This window comes from Molothrus aeneus, chromosome Z (genome assembly GCF_037042795.1).
Source record: "Molothrus aeneus isolate 106 chromosome Z, BPBGC_Maene_1.0, whole genome shotgun sequence".
In the NCBI taxonomy this organism is placed as follows: Eukaryota; Metazoa; Chordata; class Aves; order Passeriformes; family Icteridae; genus Molothrus; species Molothrus aeneus.
This window is the reverse complement of record NC_089680.1, coordinates 27,193,141-27,209,399: the sequence shown is the minus strand read 5'-3', so window position 1 is coordinate 27,209,399 and position 16,259 is coordinate 27,193,141. Positions and strand designations below refer to the sequence as shown.

Genomic DNA, 16,259 nt, shown 5'->3' with positions numbered 1-16,259 from the left:
GTAAGTAAGCAGAAAATTCATGTGTAAGGAAATATTTCGTGTGGTTATTTCTTTGTGAGAATCTCAGGAAGGTGATGGAAAAGGGATAACTATTAGATAGTACATCAAGCTGCCATTCAAATTTAATTTATAGTTGTTATTTTGATAGTAGGTATTCCAGCAATATATATTCCTCTCAGTAGTCAGTTTTGTTTGCAGCTTAATGTATTTATTATTCTTCAAACCAATTCTGTTTGTGGATGTTTTTAAGCTGAAGCTACATACACTGAGGTTAATATTTGTGAAGACAACAGACTTCTGCTCTTAAATCTTCTTTAGGCTTTACTGTTTGTGGAAGCACTTTAGTTTAACTAGGAATTTTGATACCTAGAAAGAAGCATAAATAGTGAAACTTCAAATAAAGTTTAAAGAAACAATTTCAATTTGTCTCATTGTAAATCTGATCAGAAAACTTGTAGTAAAAGATAATAAATCATCTGTTTGAGGTGTGTAAAACTGAAGATATTTTAGATTGAAATCTTGTTCTGTGGTGTGCATATCTTCCTTTTTTTTTGTGTACAGCATAGAATCATAGAATCTGTAATATTAGAAAAAAATTCCAAGATCTGTCTGTCCAACCTTTGACTGAAGATCAATGTATCAACTAAACCATAGCGCTAAGTGCCTCATCCAGTTGTTTCTTGAACGCATCAAGGGATGGTGACTCCACTGCTTCCCTGAGCTATCTTTCCAATGCCTGACCACCTTTTCAGTGAAAAATTCTTCCTGATGTCTAGCCTGAACCTCCCCTGGTGTGGCTTGAGCCTGTATTTTCTCATCCTGCCATTTGTTAAGTGGGAAAAGAAACTAAGCCCCAGCTCACTACAACATCCTTTCAGGTAGTTGTGGAGATTGACAAGGTCCCCGTTGAGCCTCATTTTCTTGAGGCTAAACCCTCAGCACTCTTAAGCACTCCTCACAGGACTTGTACTTGAAAGCCTTCACCAGCTTCATTTCCCTTCTCTGGTATCACTCCCGTGCTTCAATGTCTTTCCTGTAGTGAGGGGCCCAGAATTGGACACAGGATTTGAAATGTGGCCTCATGGGAGCAATCCTTGCCCTGCTCCTGCTGGCCACACTATTGCTGGCACAGGCCAGGATGCCATTGGCTTTCTTGGCCACCTGGGCACTGCTGGCTCATGATCAGCTGCTGTCACCAGCACCCCCAGGTCCTTTTCCTGTGGCAGCTTTGCAGCCACTCTGCCCCAGCCTGTGGCACTGCCTGGGCTTGCTGTGACCCAAGGGTAGGACCCAGCACTGGGCCTTGTTGAGCCTCACACCACTGGCCTTGGTCCATGGTCCAGCCTGTCCAGGCCCCTCTGCAGAGCCTTCCTGCCCTCCAGCAGATCAGCACTCCCACCCAGCTTGGTGTCATCTGCAAACTGACTGAGGGTGCGTGCACTCAATTCCCTTGTCTGGATAATTGATAAAGCTATTAAAACAGAACTGGCCCCAGACTGTGCTCTGGCGAACACCAGTTGTTAATGACCATCATCTGGATGTAACTGCACCTATTACCAGTCTTTGTTCCAGCCATACAGATGATTTTTTACACAGTGAACAGTGTGTCTGTCCAAGCCATGAACTCCTAGTTTCTCCAGAAGAATGTTGTGAGAGGCAATATGAAAGGCTTTGCTGAAGTCCAGGCAGACAACTTCAACAGCTTTTGCCATGTCCAGTCCATGCTATACCAACAGTATCTCATTAAATGAGCATACAGCAGGACCTGTCTTCTACAAACCTCTGCTGGCTGGGCCCGATCTCCTGGCTGTCCTATATGTGCTGTGTGATCATAATTACGATAATCTGTCCAATAACCTTTCATGGCACCGAGGTCAGGCTGACAGGCCTGTAGTTCCCTTGACAGTTCTTTTTGATGGGCATGACACTGACCAACCTCTGGGCCTCTGGGACCTCGCCAGTTAACCAGGACTGGTGAAAAATGATGGAGAGCAGCCTGGTGACCTCTTCCACTGGCTCCCTCACCCTCCTGTGTGTGAATCCCATCTGGCTCCATAGACTGAGTGAATGTCTAAGTGGCATAGCAAGCCACTAACCATTTTCTCCTCGATTACAGGGGATCTGTTCTCCTCCTTGTCTACCAGGTCAGAGGCTTGTTGCTGTGGGGAAGCTTTCTGACTGAGGCAAAGAAGGCATTAAGTCTCAGTCTTTTCTTTAGCCTGCATGACCATGTTCTCCCCTGCCTCCAGAAGAGTGTGGAGATTTTCCTTGGCTGTCTTCTTGTTGTTGATGTATTTATAAAAACAATTTCTATTGTCTTTCACAGCAGTGGCCAGTTGTAGGTTTCTCTCTACATGACCTCATTACATCCTTTTACTCCTCAAGAGGTGCCTGCCACCTTTTCCAAAGATCATAAACTCTTTTCCTTTTCACTGAGTTCTTGTGAAAACTCCCTGCTCCCTGTTCAGCCAGGCCACCTTCTTCCCCACCATCTGGTCTTTGAATCCGTAGGGATGCTCCTGAGCCTTCAGGACTGTGAAGGATACTCTCCAAACCAGTGTCCTGAATAGGCCAGAGTTGGCCCTCTAAAGTCGAGGGTGGAGGTTCTGTTGACCCCCTTCCTTACTTTACCAAGAATTAAAAACTCTTATCATTGTGCCCAAGACAATCCCCTTCCACCACATCTCCCACCAGCCTTTCTCTGTTTGTAAACTGCAGGTCTAGCAGGACCTCATTCCTGGTAGGCTCTTACCAGTTACGTCAGGAAGTTACTTTCCATGCGTTCCAGGAACTTCATAGAGTGCCTTCTTTCTGCTGTATTGAGTTTCCAGGAGACATCTGGCAAGTTAAAGCCTCTCAGAAGAACAAGGTGCAGTGGTGATGAGATTACTTCTCCGACCTGCTCAGACAGAATATTTTGTCCAGCTCTTCATCCTGGTTGGGTCTAGGATGGACCTGGTCTTGGGTTCCTGGTTGGAACTCCTGTAAAGTTCCACCATGATGTTTGTGCTGTTAGCCCCCTGAGTCTTACCCATAGTTGTTCAATCCTATCCTAACCTTGAGCTCTATGCTGTCAAAATACTCCCTAATCAGAGAGTCATTGCCTCTACTTCCTCCCTTGTACATTCTGAAAGCTTGTAACCTGATGGATGTACAAGTAATGAAGTAAATGCAGAAAATAAAAAAAAGTGGACAATTTATTCAGCAGAAGTTTTTACAGTTTTTCAGTATTCTCTGATTTTAATGATAAGGCTTATATAAGCCTTGGCTTGTATGACTCAGAAAAAGTTTCAATCAGAGTAATTTTCTTCATTGACTTGTTATCAGTTGGAAAAAACCTTTCCAGTAGACATCTCCTTAATATATTAGTTAATACAATGATATGGAGTAAAGGGCAAAATCAGCTGTGCTGGTTTAACAGTCTAGTAAAGAGAGCGAACTCTTAGTAGACACTGAAGACTGAGAAACACCTTCATGATTTGGTCTTTTGAGTAGAATCATGCCAAAAAAGGTGTTCCTGTTAGAGCGAGGTTGCTGATGGTGAGGCATGCAGTGGTTGTGGGTAGTATTTTTTGGAGTCCTCCTGTTTTTCGGATATCTTGTTCTCCAGTTAGGCTGTAAATGATGGAGCTTGAATGTAGGAAGAGCATGTATTGTAAAAAAGTATTGAAAAATCTCTAAGCACATCTAATATTCAGACTGGTGTCTCCCTTTAGTAGGAAAGTTGTGTTTAATAGCCAACAGGTAAGGTTGCAACTATAAATACATTTTAAACTCTAAAACGTATTTAACAACCTATGCATTTGATAACTTGAAATTTCTTGAAAACTTAATAGGAGTAGTGCAATGAAACAAAATCAAGAGATCCATACCTGCACAAGAGTTGAATGTGGCAGGTAGAACTGACTTGGGTTTTAAAAGATTTGAACATCATGGCAGCTCTAAAATTAATTCAGCTGAACTTCAAGAATAGCAGACTTCATCTTCAGATGTAGCAAAGGTGAGGTGGTGCTCCCTGCAGGTATCTTCCTTTCAGTGTACTGGCTTCATACTTCTTACATTTTTAAAAAGTAGTCTACTATTTGGTGGACAGCTTCCCCCAGTACAAACTGTTAAATGTTTTATGCCTCCAGTATGCATCTCTATAATTGTATTATACTGTAAATTTAATGTCATCTTTAAATTCAGCAGAGTTAGATAATTTTAAAACTAATGTAATTGTGTTTCTTTACGCCACCCCGAAAGTGCTACTGAAATTTTGAAATTTTAGCTAGGAAGTCTTTGCATTTGCACTCTAAATATTTTGTCAAAATTCTCTAGTGTATGGATGAAACCTTTATCTTAGGACACTGAATTCTATGATTGGTGGCTGTTGCATGCAGGAGCAGTATTGTGCATATGTAATACAAGAAATCAAAGTATTTCTCTGGTGTCTACAGTTAATTTGAAATGCCTACAGGTTTCAAAGGTGTCGAAGCAATAATGACTAATCTCCCTCTGCAGAGAAATCTTAGATACCATTGTCAAATATGAAGTGCAGTTTCTTTGGCAAATGGTCAGTGTCCTTAAAGTTATTTGCTAAATTCTTACCACTTACTACCGCAAGAATGAGAATGGAAGTTTACTTTTCTTCTCTTTTCTAAATGAAAAAGAACATGCTAGAATGTACTGATGGTAAGATTTTTTAAAAATAGAAATGTGTATGAAGAAGAGAACTAAAGGAAGTGTGGTGAACTAAAAACTTACTGTTGTTTGTTAATGGCATAGAAATAGGGTAAACAAGAGAGAGGAAATATTAGAAAATCATAAAATTATTTACATTGGAAAAGACCTTTAGTCTTTTCAGCTGCACAGCTGGACTCAATGCTCTTAAGCTCAGCTTTGCCAAGGTCCCCACTAAAGCATTCCTAAAGGGACACATCCGCAGGTCTTTTAAATACCTTCAGGATGGTGACACATCCATGTCCTTGGGAAGCCTGGCGGATACTTGACAACACCTTCCATGAGGAAATGTGTGATAATACCTTATCTAAACCTCCCCTGGTGCAACTTGAGACCGTTTCCTCTTGTCCCATCACTTGTGACTTAGAGAAAAGCCCAACCCTCACCTCACTTTCAGGTGCTTTCAGGCAATGGTAGAGAGGGAGAAGGTCTTCCCTTATGACAAATTATCTGACAGAATTTACTTGGTACCACTGCATTACCAGTAGCTGAAATAGTTACTTTGAACAAAAAAGACTTAAGTGAGACAACATCAGATCAATCTTTCTGAATGAGTTCAGGTAAACTAAATGTTAAAGTTCAAAACCTGGTGTTTAAGGCTACCACTTAGAAAGTTTTGGTTTGCACAAGCCTTTGCAAAGACTTACATCCACACTCAAATAAAAATGCATGTATATCACCATGACTTGAACTTAAACTCTTTTCAAACTGCTAATAGTCCTAACAAAGAGAGGGGAAGAAACCAAAGTAATAGCAATAAATCTTAGCACAGCATTTATGGCCTCAGTTGTTACAGCCAACCTTTCATTCTGGATTGCTCTCGACATAGGCAGTTCTATCAGTGGGCAACTCCCTTGCCAGAAAATGATTATGTGAGCATTCGAGTTGGAGACTGTTTCAGTGCTGCACAGATGCTAGCTCACTGGGAGAAGCTCCACAGCAAGTTACAGGATGCCCAAGAAAGTTACAGGGTCCTGCTGCACTTTAGGAACCATCCCATCAGCTTCAGAAGGTAGCGTTGGCAGCTTCTGAGGCAAGTGGAGCGAAAAAGTACCCACACTGTTTGGGGACTATATGAGGGCTATTCAGGTTGGATTTGCTGAGGGGACAAAGATAAGTTCAAGTAAAATTGAGTTGTTTTCTGTAAATACTTAATATTCCATAATAATTATAATAATTATAATAATAAAAATATAATTTAATTTTGTATAACTGTACTCTGTTTCTTGGTTGCAGTGTTTCTCTAGAAAACCATGAGTGTATCTACAATTAGTTTTTTTATCATAATGTTAGAAAACTTCCTGGAGGTGTTAATTAAAAAGTTAAAAAGTTGGTGTCTCCAAAGAATACCAATATTTTAGTAAGTTTTATTTTCAGGTCCAGTAATTTCATTTAAAAGAAAAAGCAGATAATCCTAAACCAAAACCCACACAATCTTGCAGTCCCATTTGTCGTTCTTTGGACTACTGATACTGCAGCTGACTTGTGTTTTCTTTATTTGTAAAGTGCAAGAATTTTAATTAAAAATAATGTTTTGTATCCTGTAGTTCCTCTGTATTGTACTGCAGAAATTGTGTGCGTCAGCAAAATGCAGCATTATGTAGGTCAGTACATTGCTGTATTCTCCATAGAGGATATTCTGTACTGATGACTGATTATTTGTCTTCCTACAGGAACACTCTTATTTTTTTATAGAGTAATTTCTAATTGCTTACAGCTGGATTTCTGTCTAAGAAAAAGAAAAAAATCCTGAAATACGATCAATATTCTTCATTGATTTTGTGGGAAAAAAAATCCAACAAAGATTTTTGGTAAAGTGGTAGTAAATATTTAGGCTATGTGATGATGCTGCTTTCCAGCATGAAATGAGATGTTGCTAAACATCACATGCAAATGTTAAGTAAGAGATATTTTTGACCCTTGGTATTGGACACCTGGATTAAACAAAGACTATGAATGCAATTTCCAATGATGATTTTCTGTCTTTAAAAATGCTGAACTTATGGTCTTGGTTTCACTGTGTGTCTCCTAACTACCTGTAATAGTTGAACCCTGAGAGCAGGGTTGTATCCTCCAGCTTGTTTTCTAGAGTTTGTGCATGAATGTCATGGTTTTAAGCCCAGCTGGACATGAAAAAGCATGCAGTCAGTCATCAACTCCACTTGTCTTCCTCCCCAACCCAGTGGAATGAGGAAAAGAATCAAAGTAAAACTTGCATGTTGAGTTAAAAATACTTTAATAATTCAAAATAAAGTAAAATACAGTAATAATGGTTAATTATAATCAAAAGGGAAAAAACAAGTGGTGCACAATGCAATTCCTTACCACTCACTGACTGGTGCCAGACCCCTCTTGCTTCAGCGGAGGGGTCTGGCATCAGCAGAACCCAGACCAGCCCTTTCCAGGTAACTCTCCCCAATTTATGCCCTGGGCATGATGCTCTGTGGTGTGGAATATCCTTTTGATCAGTTCTGGTCACCTGTCCCAGCTGTGCTCCCTCACAGTTTCTTTTGCTCACCTCCTCACTGATGGAGCACCAGAAAAGAAAAAAAAGTTCCTTGGCATGGGATAAACACAACTTAGAAAAACCCCAAACATCAGTGTGTTACAAGGATCCTCATTCTGAATCCAAAAACACATCAGTGGAACAGCTACTGAGAATAGATAAACTCTACCCTAGCTGAAACCAGAACAAAGCCCTGGGATGACATCCTAAAAGAAATACTAGGTGGCACCTCCAGTGTGCTGTTTGCTACAGCTCAGCTACTGGTTTTAGCTTGCTTTTGGACAAAATCAAGTTGTACAGAATTGCGTAGAAGTAAAAAATGAAGAATCCAAACAACCTTCCAAACCTCCCAGCTCCAGAGAATAAACGGTGTAGTTCTTGCTGTCTTTTTCCATAGGCAAGAACACACAGGAAGAGAAATAGGAGATCCTGGTGGGAAGAACAAACCCTCTCCTTAAGATACTTGGCAAATGGATGTGGTGCAGAGGGATGTTGGTGAAGTGCTGGTGAGTGGATATGTCAGAATTTAGTGAAACAAAGGGAGGTAGTGTTTGTGCTAGATACAAGTGTAGTTGTGTTGTTCTGTCAGGATGAGAGGTACTCTAAGCTTTAGATACTCTTAATCATTTTAATAATCCTATAACTTTCATTTGCTGAATGGTGTTTATTGTTGAAAAAGATAATTGAGTGGTATGAAATAGGGGCGGCTAGCAGGTTCCTTCAGGCTTCTGTGAATTTTCTTGTTTTCCTACATTTATTTGAGTAGGCTGGAAATGTGTGGCTTCATGAAGTGCATTTTTGAGTTTCCTTACTCCAATGGATTTTGCTACTGCTGATAAAGCAGATGAATCAGTGGCTATTAGCTTGTATGTTTTCTAGGTATCTGCTTTGATTTGTGCTGAGTAGGTAACTTGGGAAAATAGGTGGGTGTTAGTTATCAGTATTGGTGATGGTGAATAGAAATATTTGCACATCATTCTTCTGTGTGTACAGGAGGCTGGTGATATTAGCAGTTTTGGTTGGGGCTCTCTAATTATTCTCTATACAGTTATGGTTATTTTAGTTTATTTACTTTCATTTTCCTCTGGTTACTGTTTTAGCCCCCCTCAGTCCCCTGTGTCTTGGTTTAACCCCATCCTGAAACGAAGCGCTTGCTCCCCTCACCCCCTGGTAGGATGTGGAGGAGAATTGGGGAAAAAAAAGTTTCTATGGACTGAGATAAGAACAGCTGAATAATTGAAGTGAACTACTATGATAATATAGTAAGAATTAAATGTGGGACAGGAAGAGAGAAAGGAATAAAACCCAAGAGAAAGTTGTTGACTGACGCCAGATTCTTCTCACAGTCATGACTGGCCCCTCCTGGCCAATTCCCATGAGTTTATACTCTGGACATGACATTCTATGGTGTGGAACATCCCTTTGTCCAGTTTAGATGAGATGTTCTGGCCATGCTCTGTCCCAGCTTCTTGTGAATCCTCTTGTTGTCAGAGTATGGGAATCTGTAAACTCCTTGATGTTTAGAGTAAGTGCTACTGAGCAAAAATCAAAACACATTGGTATGTTACCAACATTATTCTCATACTGAATCCAAAACACAGCACTGTACTGGCTACTAGGAAGAAGCTATTCTATCCCAGCTGAGTAAAGGACCCCTGTCTGTTGCTTTTCGAGATTCTTGTCAGGGTCTCTCAACTCTCAGACACCCCTTGTTCATGCTTTCACAAGCTTTCAGAAAAAGTCCTGTTGTTTCTGAATACTGCTCTTGTTGCTTACTATGTCTGTTTTGTGGGACCACTTGGTGACTTTCACTCAGTATAAATGTATGTAAATTTTACTCCCTGCGCTCAGGGGTAGTGTCACACTAAGTGATTTTACTAGTCAGTGTAATGATTCTTTTGTACTGCAGCTCCTTTTAAGACGTGATTTGTTTTCAGATGTTGGTACTGGGAAGCTTTTTGTTGTTTAGCTGATATGTAGAACCTGAGAAGTCTACCAACCTTTTCTACTTGAAAATAGGGGTACTTAAGTATTATTGCTCTCTTTCATAAAATTAAATCAGTAATTACTCATGCATTCTTCAGTGGTAGCTGCTTAGCAACGTGTTTTCCGTGGATAGGTTGGATCAAAGTGCTGGCCTGCAGGTTGTATTTTTCCCTTTGGTGGGATGAAGTGCAGTTGTTTTGATGTTAGGTTTGATGGATTTGTTTGCCACTGCATTCATTAGCTTCACATCAAAAAACTGACAGGCTGTTAAATGAAACTTTGGCTTAGATTTTCAGCTTGACTGTTTCAAGACCTATGTGAAGATATTTTGTTTTTGTGCTGCAGCAGCCTCAAGCAGTTATGACTGTTTCAAAAGGAAGAAAATTTAATATCTTGATTTCTGTGGGTACAAGACTCATTGTCTTGAAGATAGCTATATCCAGCTTATGTTATCCAAACAGTATATTTATTTGGAAATGTATATTGAGACACAATATATGTTATTTAACTGATTTTATCAGAGGAGAAATTATATTTACTGCACAAAAATGCTTCCACCTCTCAAAATTTATTGAGGTATTTTTTTTTCAATGAGGATTATGTTTAGGTTGCTTTTGTACAATAAATTCTGTTCAAAAGGAAAAAAAAATCCAACTCAGGTGGACCATTTTATTTTTCAAATGTGGGTGAGTAAAATTTAAAGATACAGGTTTAAAAACCTATCTCCCTATCCCAGTTGCAGTGTTTTAGTACTGAATGTCAGAAATAGCTATGTGCATATGGTCATGAGTTATTATTCTATCAACTTATTTTATTTTTTTGGTTTTCAAAACTTTTTTTAAACACTACATGTATATACATTTGATAGCAGTCTGCAACAATACCAGCATCATTCATGCTGTACAAATCAATGTTTTTACTTGCTAGATCATAATTAGCCACCTTATATCTTTGACTTGTCTGCTAATGACATTTTACAGGTTTTCTGGAACCAGACATGGTTTCCATTTCTGGTCTGGATTGTTAGTACACTACTTCAGAGCAAATCCTGTTCATTCTGCATTTTTACATTTCACTTCATAATCACAGGGCCTCTCTCAGCTTTGCAGTTGTCACGAAATTTTATCTTCTATCTTTTCTTTATTTCTTTGACATTGATCTCTTGCTTATCTTTTTTTTTTTTGCACCTTACTGCCATCATTTAGTGCCTCTGTTTAATTCTTATATCACAAACTCATAATTTCCACAGAACAGCAGCTATTAAAATTTCCCACTCTAAAATTTATTGCTGAAATGGGAGATTATCAGTCTCCCACAGGGCTGTAACTTGCATAGTCTTGGATTTCTAGTACTGTGACATTTTGAATTAAGAATTAGAGTGTAGAAGTCGAAAGGAATAGTAATAATCACAATACTTTTTACCTGTTCTAGTAGAATAATATTCTACTGTTTTTTTGAAAGGTCCTCTTTAGGCAGAACATTTAATTATAAAATTGTATGAAATCTCATATGGTGTTGTTCCTGTGTTCCCACAGTCTGAGCTATGTTATGTGCAAGTACTGATGTTGTCTGTGATGTGTAGTGTATTCTGTGGTTCTGAAACTCTACTGTATTCTTGTGACTCTTTTTCAGCTGTATAGCACAGCTTTTTTATGTGTGATGTGAAGTACATGTAAGCAGCATTATGCATGTATATTTCTGGCACAGGGCTCTCACGCAAGCTGCTGCAACTATTTATTAAATAAAAGTTGACCAAGAAAACTACCACTTCTTTCTCTTACGCAGTTTTTGATGAAGTAAGGAGAGGAGAATTCTGTAAACATCTTAAATGTTGGAGTACATTCTGACAACTGTGAGTGAGTGGAAATGATGGAATCTAATCTTCCTTATTTCCCCCTAAGTGTTATCCAAGAGGTTCCATTTATCAAAGTAAAAAATGTACCAAGCTGGCATACTTGGTGGATGTTTAGAAGATTTTGTTTTATAGCAACTTGCACTCAAGAAGGTGATATTTTTAAAGAAAAAGTCAGTAATTTACCATAAACTTGCCTTTTCAGAGTATAATTTATTTAAAATTTTGAGTGAATCAATACAGTTTGCTTTTCCTTACTTTTTGTGAGAACGCAGATTATATTTATCCTCAATTTTCTGAGGAAGAAATTTTGCCACTATGTAAATTTCTGTCTCTATATTAATGTCATAGCCTTTAGAGAGAGATTATTTTCATTCCAGGTTTTTTAAAAAAGTAGAATTTAACTAAGAAATTATTTTCATAAATATGAGCTTCACAAAAAGGCTCTTTGGGCTTGAATCAGCTGCTGAAACACAGGTGTCTGACACCATCTCAGATATTTTTCCTTCCTCTGTCTAGACAGAAGAGTACAAATCTCAGGAATCCAGTATAATATTTAGAGCTCAGACATCATATATACCAGGATGTGGTTCAGGTGTCAGTGCATGCCTGGGCAATTAGACCGAGTCACCTGTTATTGTATTCCTTTTATTTACACCCTTTGCAAATGTAAAACTCATTCTTGTATTCTGAGAGGAAGTCAGTTCTCTAGCCTTGTTAGATTAATTTAGCATTTTGGCACTGGGCGGTGACCTATTGTGACAGGCAAAAAGGTGACTTAAATGTTAGGGTTAAGTTCTCTTAAAACCACCAGCTGCCAACCTTGCTTCTTATAAAGCAAAACCTTCGAATACTGCTACTAGGCTAGTTAGTTATATACTTTCCTTAATTTATTTAATTTGGAACCATTTTAAGTCTGCATTTGAACCATCAGGGAGTTCAAGATACTAGAAACCATTCTGCTGTGTTTGTCCATGCAATTTCAATTGTCTTTGACACAGTTTGGAACTCAAATGTATATTTTATGGTTTTGTTTGTTAGTGGGTTATGTTTGATTGCTTTTTCTTTGATATTGTTTTCCTTTTTCATCTCTTCTGTATATACAGATAAAACTTTGTATAAGGATGATTTTCATTTGGTTAACTAATGTGTCTACTAGGAACTTCTGCACCTCTGCTGGTCCTGCAGTTGGTACTGTAGTAGTACCAACTATAGGAATTGCTAGTTTGGCTCAGGCCAAACATTGTAGAGATAAGCACGTACTTGCAATTTTCCCTCTGTTTTTCTTAGAGTCTTGGGAATATTATCTAAAAATTAAGAAGAGTAGCAGTAGCGTAGATTAGAAACATGTGATTTGTTTATTTCCTGCTTTTGAAAGAAAACACTGTAAATATAAATACACAGTTCAAAATCCTTGACTTAGAGTAGTAGAGAAGACATCTGTAACTGAAGAGAAATAAATTATATACTCACATCCTGCGGTAACTACACCAGGGTAAATAAAGTATAGGCATTACTTCTAGTACCAGTGAGTTTGTGTAGCCTAGCAGATACATGAAGCAGGAGCTGAATACAGGCAAATGCCTCAGCTGCATGTTTAGTCTCCCCACTGTGCTTGCTAGTTGAATTAGTAGACCTTGTTCATATGCTGTTAGAAATTATAAATCTTTGAAAGTCTTGAAAAGGGTCTTAAATGAACTGTCCAACTTGCCCTTGGTTTGATTTTGGATAAAACCCACAACAAAACATACCACTATGCTTTACAAAAGGAGGAGAAATAATTTTCTGAAATGTTTTATAGCAAAAAAATGAATTAAGATCACAGTGCTAGTGTGGTTGTATTCAGTTTTTAAGGTTTGTTTTGCTGCCTGAAGTGTGAACAACTTTATGTTGTTGCAAAAAAAGGTAAAATTAATCACCTTGGAGGTATCATCTTTTTCTGATAATATATGGAGTCACCCCTTAATTCAGACAAAATATTAACACAAAAAAAAGCCACATTAAAGTTTTAGAGAAGGTGCACTTCTACATGTTACTAGACCTTGCATTCATCCTGAGAGTGAAATAAGTTGCTTCACTCTTTTGTAACAAATATAATCAAATAAGTGCAGTTAAGACTGACTCTCTGTTCTCTTTATGTAATATGTTGTCATATGTTCAACAATGTTATCAGATAAATTACTATCTTTCAGGTCTTAAAAAAATCACCTGATCTCACCTTTGCCATGTCACATCCCATATACTTGCAATTCTGAGGGAAAATTTTGAACTGAAGTTTCATATATTTCAATGTATTTAAATGTAAAAAAACATAGTTTGCCCCAGAAGCTAGAACTGTGCCTGCTTCTAGAAGGCAGTCCAGTTTGAAATATCCAGCAAACACTTGAATGAAAAATTATCTTGTTCTCCTTGTGCTTATATCTGGATTTTCCAAATTATTCCAGTGAAGTTACTTCAGTTACTTATGCTGAGTATGTTAATACAGTTCAGTAAAAGCAGTGTTTCAGTGGTTTTTTCAAGGTTTTTTGAGAACAATCACAGTATACAAGAAAGACATAGAGGTCTGGATATTTTGATGCATTAGTATGAATGCTGTGGGATGAACCTATGATACATGTAGAGGAGAAATGTAACCTTTATACATTTTTGTTTCCAGTGGATTGAGGAAGACTGTAAAAATCTACTCTTACAGGGGAAAGTTACAATAAAGTAACATCACAAAATCCCCTTCTCTGTGTTCTTCTCCCCTTTTTATGTGGGTGATTACAGGGTATTGATATGCTGGGATTAGTGTATCAGCCATTAAGTTGTTATTTAGATTATAAGAATCTGTTTTATAGTCTAAGATTGTACAGGATTTTACTAAAAAATCCAGGTAGGTGGCATTTAGTAAGTCTGTTGAATGCCTTTGAAACAGACTGTAAGTTAATAATTTGGCAGATGTTTCTGAAGTTAAAAATTATTCCAGTACTTTCTTGTTAATCAGGTTACTTGTGGGTTTCTGTTTTTACCTGTATGAATGAAATACTTCAACTCAGATGATTTAAATTAATTTTAATACTGGAATTTAAAATTATGCTGTGATATGAAACAATGTGCTTGGTGATGCTCTGTGAGCCTTATTGGATAGCTGTTTGAGTGGGTAGGGGGTTTTGAGTGACTCCACATACAATAAATTCTGGCAAAATCTCCACAAAATTATTCATAGTTACATTCCTTTTTTGTGTGGATGAGATATATAAGTAGAGGTGACTTCATGTTTTGTTGAAGTTTTGCTGAAGAAATTCCATGGACTTAGAAACTGTAGAGAATTCTACCTTGGCCAGAAGTGAGTCTTAAATCTGTTCTTATATCATGTGTGATTCCCTTTAAGTGTAAGTATAGTTTCAAAGAGGTGATAAAACGAGGATAAAGAAATAATGTGTTAGAACTTGCTGTGAATAAAGTAAAGAGAGACTGTTTTCAGTCAGTCACATTGGACAAAAGAATAAGGTGTGGCTGTCAGGGTTACTATATTTTATACAAGTTTCATGATGGGTAAAGAAAAGACACTCTTGTTTACTTCAGGGAGGCAAAATCTTACCATAAATAGAAAACCCTCAAGAAGGACAGTATAACAAATACAGATATAATGTCTTTTATCTGTGATTATAAAGCAAACTACTTGAAAGTGGTGGAATTACTAAAGTGCTTTTGTCCTGAAAAAGGCTGTTAAAAATACAAGAGCATTGTGATAAAGGTCAGATTTTTGAAAAAATACTGAATATTTCTAAAAATAAATGTTTGGTGACATTTTTATTATTTTATGTAGCATCAGGATGACAGTAACAAAAAGTAAAAAAATGTAAGTGTTGAAGTGGGATTGCCCTACATGGAATATAGCTGCAAAAATATAATAATGATGTTAAAGATACTATGTGCTAGAGTTTGCAGGGAGTAAGAGCATGATCATTTTCATTTTGCTTGATTTGATTACAGGTGTTTACAGTTTCAGTTGACTTCAGTGTTACACTGGTTTAACTGAAAGCTGACTTGCTCAAATAATGTTGTGAACAAATTACACAGGATTTTATTTTTGGGTTTTTATTCAAATGAATGGATTTTTATTCAAATGAACCCATAAATTGTGGGTTTGGCTAAATTTCAAATTTTGAGATAGGGAATATACCCTTCACTTAAGATAGAGAAGTTATCTTGAAGTGAATAAAGATGAAACCAATTGTAAGCTACATCATATGACTAGATCTGCATAGTAGCAGCTATCTTCAACTCAATTTCAGACAATCCTCTACCCCAAAACAGAGGAAGAGTGTATATGGAAAAGATGCGGGACCTATGAAATTGAAGAGAGAAAAAGCAGAGAAGGAAACAGACATGAGGCATTGAAAGTGTGGTCTTGAGGAAAGTGAGACATCTAAAGGACTGAGGGAGGTGTACATAGAATTTCTGTCCTTGCTGTTTCAGTGCTCTTTCTAATTGATCACGGTTGTCTATAGAAGAAAAATATTTTTTACCTGTGTTCTGACAAATTAGTCTCAAAGAAATACCTGCTTGCATCATGAATTTAATTTCATATAAGGAGTGGTGTCAAGTTTGTTGAATACCCTGAACAAGAATAAGTAGGGTATTAAAAATGAAATAGTGATTTAATAATAGTGATTTTATGCAAAATCAGAAGTGTTTTGTTGAGTTGCTTGGGTTTTTTTTTAATTTTAGATTGGACTTCAGCACAGTAACCAGATATTGGACTTTTTTCTTAATGCAGAAATGCTATCAGAGTTTGGGATGTTTGTGCCTTTAAGATCTGACTGTCTTGGTCTTGGTTCAAATCTGGAGGTTTTGAGGTTTTCTCTGAAGCTGTAGCAGACACATTTAAAATCAAGTTTTCATAGAGTTTGGCTAGACATGAGTAAGTTAGAATTAAGTTGTCAGTAAAGTCCTTGGTTTTAATAAAGGTTTGTATTCTGCATAATTAAATAGAATGTAATTGCTGGTGCCTTAATAAAGCAGTGATTGGATATGGGCCCTTGTATATTTTTATTGCTAATCACAGCCACTTGTTCCCCACACATCTACACCCTATAATCCTTGTTAAGCTTATGTCAAATTCTGGACAGGGCAGTTTGTTTTCGGATAGTTTCATACACAATCCTGCAGGTTTGGTATTTGAAGGTAAGAATTAGGAACTCAGCA

General features: G+C 37.6%; 1 protein-coding gene across 1 annotated transcript in view; it reads left to right on the top strand.

Annotated features, from left to right (window-relative positions):
- Positions 1-16,259, top strand: part of KDM4C (lysine demethylase 4C) — a 250,929-nt gene that overhangs the window by 54,248 nt on the left and 180,422 nt on the right. The window lies entirely within an intron of this gene.